Here is a 15856-nt window from a genome sequence, read left to right as displayed (position 1 = left end):
TACAAAAATTTATTTTTCAAGTGAAAGATTGTTACACAGACAAATGTTTGTATCAATAAATTGAACAAAATAAAAGGAAATACAAAGAAATAGGTTAATTCGAGAAAACTTAAACCTCCAAAATAAATGTTAGTCATTTGAGAAATCAATAAACTCTTAAATACAACTTACAAGTTACAAAAATAATAATATTCATCACTTTCTTTATTGAATAAACATTAGGCTTTAAATGCAACTTGAGAGCTTTTATTTTTTAACTTAATCACTTAATTGGCTAAATTTCAATCAGTTAAGTGATTATAAGTCTCTTCCAATCATTGAGTAGTTAAGTTAATAAGTCATTTTTTTCTTTTTACTTAAAATAAAAAAATCCAAATGACATCAATAAAAGATATTCTCCAAAAATAATCCTACCTACTTAATTATTTTCATCCTTACCCAAATAAAACTTACTAATTAGCATCATTATTCATCTTCATAACTTGTGATAATTGATAATATAGTAGTAGATTATTATTATTTTTATCTTTTTATATTATTCAAATTAGTGGTACTTATACAATAAATTGAACAAGAGATCACTTGCGTACATCAACTAAAATATAGATATTATATAAAAACAACCAACTTATGAAATTACTCACCTCTCCAAACATGAAAGGGGTTCAATTCCAATTATTTGCAATATGAATAAACTTCCTAATTTAGTTGATAGATTTCTTCGAGCAAACAATGCTCATTTCTTTTCAATTAAATAATCTATAGCATTAATTTTAATTATAATGACGAAATTATGTTACTAAAAGCTAATGATCTTGATATGAGATTTGCCTTTTAATACTTGTAATTTTGTCTAAGGAAAATAGCACTCACATTTTCCTAAATAAATATATTCACAATAAAGATTTTAAAAATGTTATTTGAACCAAGTCAAACCCTAACAATTTAAAATGCACTCAACAAATTAAGGGGGGAAAAAGATTTCTCATTTATTATATTTTATATCGTGAATGACAACCACAATTAGAGCACTATTCTCCACCCCACACTCTCTTGAATCGATCACACTATAGCCATCGAAGCAACCACCACCAACAATCACCGCCACTACCACCACCCACAACCATCACATGATAGCAATAGCCACCCACAAAGTTGCAGCTAACAACTCCAACCACAATAGCACTACTCGTCACAACCATATTTTCCTAGAATCGTACAATAGATGATAGCACAACCACCCCCATCGCCACTACCCACAACCATCACGCAGTAGCCACAACCACTCACAAAACAACACCTTGAAATCAACCATCGCCACCGTTGTTGTTACCCAAGATTTCTTGACCCGCACATGTAAGTTTGTTTCCCTAACTTATTTTGCTTAAGTTAATCATTGCATTTCAAATTGTTTGTGAAATTTTATAATGAATTTTGTGTGTGTGTTTAGAATATCAAATCAAATTGTAAGCTATTTGCTTACTTTTATGATGGGTCTTACTTTTTTGTGTGCGTATAAATATGTTTCGAATATTAAGATGTAAGCTATATGTGAAAATTTTTAGATAGACATGTTTTTATATATAAATTTATTTAGGATATTAAATAAATCACAACAAATATTGTGATTTAAGCTGTTTATGAAATTTTATTACGGATTTCTTTCTATATATAAATTTTGTGTTGATCAAATGGTAACTGATATTAGAACAAGGTACTAATTTTACATTTGTATTGAGTTTTAGTTTTTCATAGAAATGTGTATGATTACTTAATTGGTGAGAATTTTATGTTTGGCAGTCTTGGTAGTCAATTAATCATAGTGTCTTCTGGTACAAGTGAAATTTGAAACTCATTACAAATATATAATAGATGTAGTAATTGGATGGAGATACTAACGTCATGTACGACAAAGAATCCAAATAACAAATTGTGGCTTTGTAATGGATGTAAGAACTTTCAATAGGCAAAAGACTTTAAACTTAGTAAAGAGAAAATTGACTTCTTAGGAGAAGAGATTAGGAAGTTAAGATTGGAGGTCAAATGTTTGTCCATTACATTTCAATTGTCTCCTAAAGAACTTGAACAAATGCAAGAATGTAAAAATAAAAAGGTGATTGTTTGAAGACGAACTACGAATGCGACATACCCTAGGATATGATTTTATTAAAGTACTTGTGATTGTTGAAATACAAGTTATGCAACCCAAGAGAGGGGGTGAATTGAGATTTTAATACAATACAATTTGCACAACAATTAATCTATTGCCTTAATCAAATCAAATCAATAAATTCAATCAAGCACAATATTAAAAAAGTAAGGGAAGAGAAAAACGAACACAAGGATTTTTACGTGGTTCGGCTATCCCCGCCTACGTCCACGCCTCCAAGCTCACCTGGCTTGAGGATTTCACTATCCAAGCCTCCCAAGGCTTCCAATGTTTACAATTGACTTCCAAGGTGTCAATGAACGTTTACAACAAGAGATTATATCTTCAATCTCTTCACCTCAAGTATTTCCCACACTTGTACACTCACAATTTGGTGAGAAATGAAATTCACAACAATAAAACTCTATTTAAGAGCGAATAACAAATTATAGCTCAATGATGATTCAACAAATGATGATTTACGAAATGGAAGCTCAATATATGTTATATGATCTTGTTTTTCCTTGTATTGATACTTAAAATGAAGTTTGAGTTGAGTTTTTATAGTAAAAGCCCGAAAACTAGCCGTTATAGGCAAATTCCAGCGCCCAAGCGGCTAGCCACTTGTTTATCCGGCTCGCCGCTCAGGAACAGTGATATTATCGTTATTTTTGAATTTTGCTACAGTAATACTGTTCACTTAAATTACACTTTGGCCCAAAACATCAGAAAACTTTACAAATAGGTCCAATTTCAGAACTTCCTAAGAATAGTTGTCTTTTCCAAACTTTTTGAAATTATGATATGGCCTCAAAGATTTTATTGTTTCGCACAAAGGTCCTTTTTCAACATAATACCCATATTTTTCAAAGTTCTCAAAACCTTTCACTTAAGTCCAAAATATTCATAAATTATAGTATGGCCCAAAACATTTCAAATGTTTGTAAAAACATCCAACTCCAAAATTTAATACTTAGTATTTAAGTCCAATTTACTCAAATCCACAAAATACTTTACTTTATAAAAATAAAACATTTTAGTTTATGAAAAGTATTTAATTAAATTAATCTCTTGAGCTTCTCAAATGTTAAATCATGCATCAATTAAATCATACCGGCTTTACAAGAATTTGTCGCAATAATTTATCCGTTGAGCTCTAAAATTTATTCTTGATTTCGCCGTTGTCCGTTTAGTGTCTTCAATCTTGATTTCACTTGATTCACTTACATAAATATTATCCTTCAAAAACTAGTGTAAATGTGAAATACAATATTTATTATTTTTACTTAAGACATATGTTTGTTATCATCAAAATTACATTATGTGTAGCCCTTTAGGCTAACAATTGTTGTACTATGTTTTCTATTCAAGTGTTATTTTTAAGTTGTTTGAATTTGTACTTATGTACTAAGAAAAGATTTGTAGATATATATAATACTATTTGAAATATAAGTAACTGATTTTTTTTTATTTTATTGATTTTGAAATTAGATTGAAAGTGTGGTTTTAATGCTGAAAGAATGTAGCAGCACGTAAATATATTTAGCAATCTTATTGAACATGTTAGGTTGTTTACCACCATTCAAGGGAGTTTAATTGTTTAAAAACCTATATGATTTAAGCTATTATAACTACTGAAAAATAGCAGTAAAAATACACTTATACATTAGACTACTATAACCATTACAAAATAACAGCGCATTATAAATGTAGTTTAGACTATTATTATTACTGAAAATAACAACAATATCTTGATTACAATTTAATATCATTTAGCCATAAACCCAAAAGATACAAATGACTAAACAATGACTTCATTATGATATGCCAGCATAAATATAAATTGCATTTATAGATGTGAATGAATTACATTCCACAACTGAATTATTAATTTGAATTCAAATGATAACAAAAACAAAATAATACATCAAAACATAAGTTAATTTTGTTTTTCATTTAGCTGGCTTCAATGGGCTTCTATCATGTGCTTAGTTCATTAGTTGTAATCTCCCTCTGATTGGCATCCTCATTATCTTGTTATGCTAATTATTAGAAATTTACATGATAAATTCCTTCATAAGTTTATTTAAGACTTAGCAAGGGAAAAAAGAGGCATGTTGTCAGAGTGGTTGTTGTGCTAGCTATTTTACAACAAAAGAAAAAAAAACTCAAATTATATTTGGATGAAAAGAAAAAAAACACTAACAGCAAGTATAAGTAAATAAATAGAAAATTGATCCCTACTTATTTGGCTAGTAGGGTGGGCAAATTTAGGTTCGAACCAACTTGATCGAGTTTCAGATTCATCAAGTCGGAAAAAAAAAATAATTCACACTTATATGAATTTGTAATCTAATTCAAACATAGTTTGGATTAGATACAAATTTCACTGTTGGAACTTGGTGTGGCTGCCAACTGGGCTTAAATCTAAGAAGATGGCGTTCGGTCGACTTCAAGGTGGCATGGTCAAAGTCAAGCAAATTGAAGCAGTGGCTACAGTGGAGCAAATTGAAGCAGTGGCTACAGTGGAGCAAACTGCACCGGGCCTCATCAACATGTCATGGTGGCTTGGTTTTGCACTTCAGTAGAATGTTGCATCAGTCGAGCGGTTGGATCTGTGTGTGCACGATGACTGCTAGATCTCTATATGTATGCACAATGATTATAGGCTAGGCTTGTCGTTGAATGTGTGTGCATATATTCAGGTTGAAATGTGGAGTATTCGTCCACATCCGATCTGAATCTAAATTTTTTAGATCGAATCAGGTTGGGTTATTTGCCCACCTTTAATTGTAAAAATTATATGAAAATGACATATGATATTAATCTCAAGTACATAGTGTGAGCATGCAGGTAACTAAACAAAACATGATTTGTAAGTTCCATGATAATTATAACTTGTGTTTAACTTGAATGAAAAACTTACATGATAGTAGTCCAATAAAAAGAACTTACTATAGCCATATTGCTCTCTTGTATTGGGATTGTAATAACCATATGAGAAGATAATGAATTGTGTACTTATGAGTCATTCAAAAGCAAAACACATTTAAAATATTTATTAAATTAATTTAAATTACTTCGATATAAAAGAATCACCTCTACAGTTGTACTTGATGAAACATTGTTCAACTATTCTTTTGGCTTTTCAAACTTAAATTGCTTCTTTTAACAAGGTCAATGACCTTTATGACGAGTTTCTTTTTTTATCGTGTATGATTTCAATACAACTTTCTGCCCCACCAATAACAATTATATCGTCACAATCACAATGAATATTTAGATATAGATCATTCATTACTTTCTTATAAAACTGACAAAATTTAAGATGATCCAAATACCTAACATGAACACGATACGAATAAATGGATTTAGGTCGTAAAATTTGACATGATTAGTAAATGGGTCGGGTCTGGGTCAACTTTATTTTTTTCCATGTCTGTTTAGAGTTCAATTTTTGACCCATTTATTCGACCAATGACACAATTATTAAAGAAGTAATCGCGTCTTATCAACCTAAACCCTTTAACATGACATCACTAAAATATTAAATTTTTGACATTTAAAAAAAAATTATCAGAATACCTTCGTAATTAAAACAAATAAAATAAGAAAACTTCAACTTAACTTAATGGACCAATAGATAAAATTTTCTTAATTGCTGCTAATTAAAAAAATAATTACTGCCCAAAGAACCTAAATTGCCACCAATTAAGAATTTAGAATAAGAACCCAAATTGCAAAAAAAAAAAAAAATGCTACAATCCATTTATAGATATACCCATTTCCTTTCTTTTATCCACATGCCATACCCACTTTCTTTTTCATTAGCAAACACTCAATTGAGTCTCAAATTTCAATTCTTACAGGTTGCAAGACTCTAATTGGCTGTTCTTGAGCTCTAGCATTCATGGTTAGGTTAGTTTGAAAGGCAATTTCTCAATTATTTAAATATTGTATATAGTCTGTAATGCATTTTATTTTCTATTGCCTTCTTCATGTGTGATTACAACTTTTGCTTTGATAGTAATTCTTTTTAAAAAATTTTTTGTTACTTATTGGTTATTGTATTCCTTTGTTAGTAACTTAATGTTACAATGATTATTGATATTAGTTTTTTTTGGTACAGTAATAACATGGGAAATAAATCCAAATAATGATAATTCAACTAATACTGAAGCCTTTTTACATAAACATCAAGTGAATTTGGGGGAAGTAGAGCAAGATAGTAACATTGATGTTCCAAAGAAACAACGCAAAAGGAGAAGAACATCTAAAGTATAGGGTATGTTCACTAAATTGCCATTAGATGCAAATCAAGATGGAAAGGAAAGGTTTACGTGTATTTATGGAAAAGTTTACATTAATGAAAGCACTTATAGAATTAATAACATGATTAAGCATATTAAAAAATGTCCTAAGTTAAAAAAACCACGTGACTCCCTTCAAATGATTTTAGACCATTCAAGTTCTATAGGGTCATGTTCTCTAGAATTTGATCAAGATGTCTTCCATGAGCTATTGTCTACAGCAATTGTGAAGCACGGCTTACATTGTCGATTTCTTAAATTTGATGCAATTAAAACTTGTTTTGAATTTCTAAATTCTAAACTACAAAATATTTTTAAAAATACAGCAAAAGCAGATATCCTAAAAGTTTATAATAGGGTAAGACTTAGGATTAAAGCTATGTTAGAGAATGTTATCGGTAAAATTTGTTTTACCTCTGATTTATGGGCTGCCTACACGACTGATGGATATATAAGTCTTACTGCACATTTTAGTGATAAAACTTGGGTTTCACAAAAATGATTGCTAAACTCACCTTGATGATATCTCCGCATATTGGACTATGTTTGTCTGAAAAGTTATTATCTTTATAGATAGAATGGGGCATTAAGAAAACCATTTTTTTTCTATAACATTGGATAATGCTTTAGCTAATAAGGCATGTGTTATTATGTTGAAATTTCAGTTGAAAATTAGGAAAACAACACTGTCTAATGGTGATTATTTACATATGTGTTGTTGTGTTCATATTATCAATTTAATTGTTCAAGATAGATTAAAAGCAATAAAGGTAGAACTTTATAAAATTCGTGAAAGTATGAAATATGTGAAAGCATCTTAAAGTAGAAAACAAAATTTTTTGGAGTGTGTTAATCAAATATCCTTGGATAAAAAAAAAAAAGGCTTGAGACAAGATGTTCCTACGGATGAAATTCCACTTATATTACGCTTGATTATGCACTTTATTACAAAAGTGTTTTTTTCTCACTTAGCTTTAAGTGATTCTAAATATAAGTACTGCCCTTCAGAAGATGAGTGAACAAATTATAGAGAACTAGTAATTTTTTGGTATTTTTTATGAAGTTACTTACATATTTTCTAAGTCAAAGTATCCCACTTCAAAGTATTTGCAGAGTATGTAACTTTGAGGAAGTACTTAGAAAATAAGGAAGATGATGCTTGAAAAATTCTTGAAGTATTGGTCTGACTTTTGTACAATATTGACAATAGCTATTATCTTAAATCCTCGTTACAAGTTACAATTTTTAAGTGGGCATGCAGAAAGGTTTATAGTGATCATTCAAATGAGTTAAAAAATAATAGAGAGAGGTTGTTTTCATTGTTCAATGAATATATTCTCATTTCGACTCAATCTACCAGTACATCATCTTCCATGCAAGGCTTTATTTCTCACTCAAATGAGAATGATGATAAAAAAGGCAAAGGAAAATTAGATTTATGTCTTGAGATTAGTTTGATTTATATATATATTTTTAGCTGCAAGTTATTCTTATTTACTTCATAGTTACATTTTATATTTGATGAATTTTAGTTACATTCAATGTTTAACGAATTTTAGTTACATTTCATGTTTGTTGAATTATTCTTTTTTTTCCCCTTGTAATATAGGAATTTGATAATTTTGAGAGCATGGAATCTAGTTGTAGCCAAAAGACTCAACTAGCTTTATTTGAGTGAATCACGAGCTGATAAAAGTAATCACTTAGATATTTTAAGCTTTTGAAAACACAATCAAATTCGCTATCTTGAACTCACTTCTATAGCTCCTGATGTTTTAACTATTCCAATATCAATTGTTACATCTGAATTAGCTTTTAATGTAGATGGTTGAGTTCTTGATTAATTTTGGAGTTCACTTAAGCTTGAAACCTGGAATCAATAGTTTGCAATAGAGATTAGAGTTTTGGACAAGAAGATATCTATTTTGTAAAATTCTATAGAGATTCATTACTCTAATGGTTTAAATGTGTAATATTTTAGTAGATATGTGTATTTTATAATATATATAAAGAAAACACAAAGGATGGTTTTATTGCTAGAAGAGAGAATGCAAGATTTCACCTAAGTATCCTTACAACTCTATATTACAAAGACTTTAATGCTCAATGATCCAACACACTATTAGAGAGTCCCTTTTATAAGCACCAAGGAATCTCCTTTTACTATTTACATCATTGCATCCTTATCCTAAAAGAATTTACTTTATGACTCATCACACTTTACATTACATTACATCACACAGTACATACTTATCCTTAGGGAATCTCTCATGTGCACTCGTGATACATGCATATCTTTATTACAAATATCTATATATTATTATCAATATTACTTCCACTGCGAGGTCAATTTTGCTTCCGCTATAGTCCAGAGTTACCACTCGTTGGCGTGCTCCTTCCTGACCTGTGGGCCAAGATCTCCATTTTGTCTGCCAGATCTTGCCAATTCATTTCTTCATCAGCATCTGGCTGCGAGCCAGGCTCTGGTTGTGGCCATTGGTCATTGTTTAGCCAGTCTGCTATTTCTTCTAATTCCCTTCTCCATCTATCCATATCTGGTGGTTCCTACGGGTTGACTCCTTCTAACATTTCATAGTGTATAAGGTAGTCATTATACCTGTCATGCATTTATGCTTCTCCATTTTCATTATTATGGAGTCTTAAGTTTATGATCTATTCTTTGAAGTAGAGATCTGGTGTACTTTAAACTTGTGGTGAAATAAGGCTGTGAGTTATGTACATGGGGATTGTTCCATATACCTCTGCCAGTGCTCTCCTTACAGTCAAGCATCATGTCCACATGGAGTCTATATCTTCATGGGAGTGGTCATGTTCTACCACATGGACCATAGGCGATTCGTATCTTCCTCAGATGTTTGTTAGTTTGACAATTACGATTGTACTATGCGCGAAATGGTATCCATTGATAAGTTTTAGGGTTAGGATGTTTTCAAAGATTAGGGCAAACATCCTATTAAACCATCTCTTATTTCCGTATCTTCTGCTGGTATGGATGATGTTTGGCTTGAACAGTAGGGCGACTGGGTATATGTTTAGCTAGTACCAAAAACACATAGTAGGCTTGAGAGGTTATGTCACAGATAACATAATGTCCCCAGTTGGTGTTCTCGTCTATCACGTAGTGGAATGTGCATCCTACCTTGAAGATAGTCTCATGCATCTGGTCCACTTCTGGGAACGGCTCAAACGGTCTTTGGCATAGCCGGTTCTGAGCAGGCCTAATTCTTGTTTGCTCAAGAGCTGCCAGACTCTCCATGTTAGGGCTTGGTCATATGAGTCTCTCGTATGATCTATGGCCTTTTTGAAAATTATTTTGCTTATTTCAATAGGAAGCCATAAAATAAACATTGACAGATCTTTCAAAAAATAAGTCTTTTCTTTATGTCATCTGGATATTCCTTCTTGCCAAGGTTTAGGCGAGCTCCTTTTCATCATTGTGATAGGTCTAGAGAGGAAGGCAGCAACAATGTTTGATTCTCTCTTGATGTGTCTGACTTCGAACTTGAATCTTGAAAGGGATTCTGACCACCTAGCAATTTGTGGATCTGGGATTTCGCCTTCTTTTCTCCTTAGAAGTCCCTGTAGGTACTCGTAATCTGTTTAGACTATAAAATAAGTAAGAAAAAGAAAGAGCTGGAATTTTTTTATTCCTTTTACTACTACTAGTACTTCTTTCTTGGAGGATGGATAATGGCTTTGAGCGTCATTGAATTGCCCAGACCACAAACTCTCATGTTTCCCTCAGATTCTTCTATTAACAGTGCTCCCCAATAATTTTCACTTGCGTCGGTTTACAAGATGAGTTGTCCATTTTCAGGTATCATTAATGACGGAAGTGACTGGCACTTTTGCTTTAGCTCATTTACTGCTTTCGTCACTTCTTCAGACCATTGTGGGGCACCCTTTTCAGATGCTTGGATATCTGATTCGTCATTACTGAAAGATTCTGAATGTGATCTGCTGCATAATTAATTATTCCGAGAAACTACGGGATCTGCTTTCTATTAGACAGTTGGTCAAGGAACTGAGATATTTTCTCAACAATGTGTGGTTGATGAATGATGTATTCCTGTTTGATATGCAGTCCCAAAAAATCTACTGCTTCGAGGCCTATCTTCATCTTAGATTCTGACAGGGCTAACCTATGCCTGTATGTTAATTCTTTAAATTTATATATATGTTCAGCATGCTTTTCATCATTATTACTGAATAAAAGAGCATTATCGATATAGATAACGCAGAATCTTGAAATAGATTTGTATACCTCATCAATTGTATTTTGAAATTCTAACGGTGCATTCTTTAATCCAAAAGGCATTATGTTCCACTCATAATGTCCGTGGGTACTATTAAAGTTGTCTTATGTCTGTCTTTTTCCTTTATTCCAATTTGCCAAAAGTCAGACTTCATGTCAAACTTTGAGAATACTTTTGCTCTTGCCATTCGCTTCAAAAGGTGTGTCCGGCGAGGAATGAGGTACCTTATGTCTTGCAAGCAATTACTTAGTTTTCTGTAGTTTATCACCAATCTCTTTTTTCCACGTATCTGTTCTGAATGTTTGTTGACATAAATACAGGGCTGGCCTAATGAGACTTAGAGGGTCTGATCAGCTTAAGGTCTATTAAGGCATCTATCTTTGTTTTGCACAATTCTTCATCATGAGGCATTCCCGTATGCGAGGCTGTCTAATGTGGCATGGTCCATCTATGTTTGTTAAAGACACAAAGTATTGTTCTCGTGCCCAAAACTTGTTTGGCACCTTTGCACAGTACTCAAGTAGTTCCTTTATTTAGGCCTCAAATTTATGAATGGGGTTTCTGCGTATCTTTTTTTTATTATTACCCTTTCAAAAAATGGATTGATTTTCGACCCAAAGAACTTGGAAGAGATGGGGTTTACCATCCATAGGATTATGGATGGTGTAAAAAAATCCTTCTAGAAAAAATGAAAATGGGGCAATGAGACTTAGAATAGTATCATGTCTTCTCCAGAGTAGTCGAAAGCAATGTTTGGGATTATGACTCTCAGGGAGTTTAAGGTGGTATTTACATGGTCGTATATGTATGGGTCCAGCGGGTCCAGCTTAAAGGACTGAACTGCTCTCTCTTTGTTGTCATCTTCTTGTGTTTCGTAATGGAAGGTTATTGAGGGTGAGCTATCTATGGGGACTCTGATGGCTGAGGAGGAAGGATCATAAATTGGTTGGGATTCTGATCTGGGATTGTTTGGATTTTCCATAGCTAAAGTGTTTCAAAGAATTTTCTTTAAGGTGATACGCCCTAAACACACGGCTCCCCTGTCCTTTTCAAACGGGCGCCACACCTAAGGGAATTCTCTCTGAGAGGCTTTAGTTTCTGGAGAATTTTGGCAACCAGGTCAATACCCAACAACTTCCTGATGTGGAGGATCCGAATTACTTCAGCAACCACAGAGTATAATATTGTTGCATACCCAAGGGTTTTCTTTTGGGAAATATGGCTTTGATACCAAAATACAAATAAAGAAAACACAAAGGATGATTTTATTGCTAGAAGAGAGAATACAAGATCTCACCCAAGTATTCTTACAACTTTATATTACAAAGACTCTAAGACTCGATGATCCAACACAATATCAGAGAGTCCCTTTTATAGGCACCAAAGGAATCTCCTTTTACTATTTACATCATTGCATCCTTATCCCAAAGGAATCTACTTTATGACTCATTACACTTTACATTACATCACACAGTACATACTTATCCTTAGAGAATCTCTCTTGTGCACTCGTGATACATGCATATCTTTATATATATATATATGATGTAATTTGTGTCAATTGAGTGTGTAATATTTGATGTAATTATTGTTCAGTATATAGGTCTTAAACGAGTTTGGGTAACTCATTTATTTTCCATATCAGGTTTAGTTTCAATATTTTAAGATAATTATTAAATGGGTCGTCTTTGAATTTGCCTAAATTTGACACGATACGAAACTGATACGACATGAATAAGATCCTAGCCAAAACAATTTTATAACTTTCTACATTTGTTGAAGTTATATCAGCAACATAATAAAAAGTAACACACAATTCTTTATATTGTTGATGTTCAATCATCGAACTCCTCATATCATAACTGACTTTCACTCTACTATGGAATCTCCGCCCATTTTTCCTCCATCTTCATATGATATACTTTTTAAGAAGTAATTTTATATGGTTACATGACAACACTGCAATGTAATGTTTGCAGAGAATCACTTTACATTCAAACATGGAAAGCATACAATGAATTTCACCTCTGTTTTTTTTTAAACTAACTTTAGAAGTTTTTTCTTTACTTTTTCCATTATTTTCAATGATTTCATATTCTGATCCCAAGAGTTGAAAATCTCACAATACATCTTATTATTAGCTTTTGCTGAAATTCTTGAAACTTATAAATGGTACATACTTCTTCCATTTGCTTCTCTATCGCAAAACTAATAAAACATGGCATCCATTGGTTGAAACACTTATCATCTACTTGCCATTTTTTTTTCAATTTTACTTTCCATTACTTTCTTATATTTCTCCACAAATTACTTCAAAATTGTTTTTTAGATAATCTACCCATCAAATAAAACATTCATACTCTTACTACGTTGAGCATTTGACATTCCAACTTAAAAAGTAGCTTTAACAAAAAATGAAACCTAATGATGTCTTTCCTCATATAAACCACTTAATCACTGATTATCATCTAGATCATATTGATTTTAACATGTCATGCCAAGCTTTTTCAATTCAACAAGAGTCTATGAATGATAAACAACATAATGCAATGAAACTCTAATGTTATGATATTTTGCGTCCCTAACTTTTCATGCACTTTTTTAGTATATATGCCACAAATACTATTGATGCCTAGTTTTTAGAAAAACAATCTCAATTGCATTTTTCATTGCTTTGGCTTGGTCTATGATCATTCCAAGGGAGAAAATTCATACATATATGATAGTCATGTGTCAAATAACTATTTAAATGCCTCAGTATTCTCATGTGAAGTCAACCCACATCCTAACAAAATAAAATGATCGTGATGATTAATTCTCACAAAAGGAGCAAAGGGCATGTCATTCTTATTTCTGAAGTATGTGATGTCAAATGTAACAACATCTTCAAGTCTTTACAGGCTGCCCTACTCTTTGGATCTACCCAAAATATTTTTTTTTAACTGATCCTCCTTATCCAAATCAATACTAAAGAAAAACCCTATCATTTTCTACTTTCATTTTCTTAAAATATCTTTGAATTGTAGCAGCATCCCTTTCTCTAATCCTTAATTACCTTACATTGTCAACATAATGACACGACTCAAAAGTGTTATTACTCTCAAGTATACAATGTTAACATATAACATATATGTTTCTATAATATTGATTTTGATGATAACAAACAAGATTAAGAATGATTAATATTTTAAGCCCAAATTATTTAATATTCTTTTTAAATAAATCATTATTTTTTACATTATAAAGGTTTTATATTTAATGGAAAAATGATTTTATGAAATTGATTGTTTTATTCCTTTTAAATAAATCATTATTTTCACATTATAAATGTTTCATATTTAATGGAAAAATGATTTTATGAAATTGGTTGTTTTTCAAAGTTTATGATTTAATTGAAAGAATTTTAAAAACTTTGAAATAAACAAGTATTGCTTGAAATTTTGGTAAAGGACTTATTTGAAAAGTGTCATAGCATTTTGGGCTATATCATAATTTCAGAAAGTTTTGAGATTAATAAAGCATTACTTAGAAATTCTGAAATTGGACCTATTTGCAAAGTTTTATAACGTTTTGGGCTATAGTACAGTTTTATAAAGTTTTGGGGTCAAACTGTAATTTTGGAAAATAGTGCACTGTGCAGGTTACTATAGCAATCACTGTAGCAAACGGCTAACCGTTTATTTAAAAAAAGGCTAACCGATAATTTCCAGAAAGCATGTTCTTTAAAGTATTGTTAAAATGATGATTCTGGAAATTAACGGTGAACCGTTTACTGAAAACGGTTAACCGATTATTTCCAGTTTGCTAACCTTGAACCGTTTAGTAAGAACGGTTAAACCAAATTTGTTTTGCAGGTCTCTGGAAATTAACGGCGAAAGGGTAAGCCTAAACGGCTAACCGTTTATTTGAAAATTAGCCCAACGGTAACTTTGACCGGCCTAAACGGTTAACCGTTAATTGTTAACGGCGAACCGTTTTCGAGCAGAAAGTCTATAACGGCTAGTTTTTCAGCTCCAACTATAAATAAGCTCAATCCAATTCAAACAAGTAGAATTCCAACGATCATCATTGAGCAAAATATTGAGAATACAACTTTCATTGAGCTTTAAATCTTTGTATTCATCTCATTCATTCACACATTGAGCTATCACTTGTGATCAAACATATTGTGTGAGAGAGATTCATTTGTAATCTTTTTTGTAAAATCAAGTTAAAAGATTGTAAGTGTTGGGATACACTTGGGTTAAGAGATTGGGGATAATCTCTTGTTGTAAAGGTCCATTGACACCTTGGAAGTCAATTGTAAGCGTTTGAAGCCTTGGGAGGCTAGCTTAGTGAAATCCTCAAGCCCGGTGTGCTTGGAGGCGTGGACGTAGGCGGGGATTGCCGAACCACGTAAAAATCCTTGTGTTTGTTTTCTCTTCCCTTACTCTTTTAATATTGTTCATGATTGAATTTATTGTTTTCAATTTGATTAAGGCAATAGATTAAATTGTTGTGTGGTTTGCCTAGGATAATTTTTAAAATCCCAATTCACCCCCCTCTTGGGTTGCCTAGTTAGTATTTCATACAAGTATCTAGTTATAATATAACTCGATGAGTCCGAGGTCAAACCACAGGAAATTTAAAATCTAGTAGTCAATTTGTTAAATAAAGAAAATTAATTGCGGGAAAAGAAATTGTTAGGAATCAATTTTAAAATATGCTAAATTTACGGGATCTCCTCTTGAATTTCAAATTACAGTTATAACAACTCTCTCATATTTGTATTTTGTATTTATTTTACCAATTAATTATTATGTCATTTAATTCTTAACTAACTTAAGGTGTGATAAATATGGGACCAAGTTCCTAATGTGCCACAACTATATTGAAGTATTGATATTATGTCAAAATATTATATAAATATGAAGTTATCTAGATCTATAAATTAACATGACATAAAAGAAATTGGTAAGGAAGAAAAATACAACAAATAAAACATTAAAACTCACTTAAGAGAATAATTAATTTAATAATTTGAATACTTAAGCTTCACCATTCACCTCAGTTTAGAAAATTAGCCACTCATATTAAGAAACAAAACACTTATTTTATTTAACATACTTCTAAAATAAATT

Source organism: Citrus clementina, unplaced genomic scaffold, assembly GCF_000493195.1.
Source record: "Citrus clementina cultivar Clemenules unplaced genomic scaffold, Citrus_clementina_v1.0 scaffold_2, whole genome shotgun sequence".
Classification (NCBI taxonomy): domain Eukaryota; kingdom Viridiplantae; phylum Streptophyta; class Magnoliopsida; order Sapindales; family Rutaceae; genus Citrus; species Citrus x clementina.
This window is presented reverse-complemented; position numbering follows the sequence as displayed.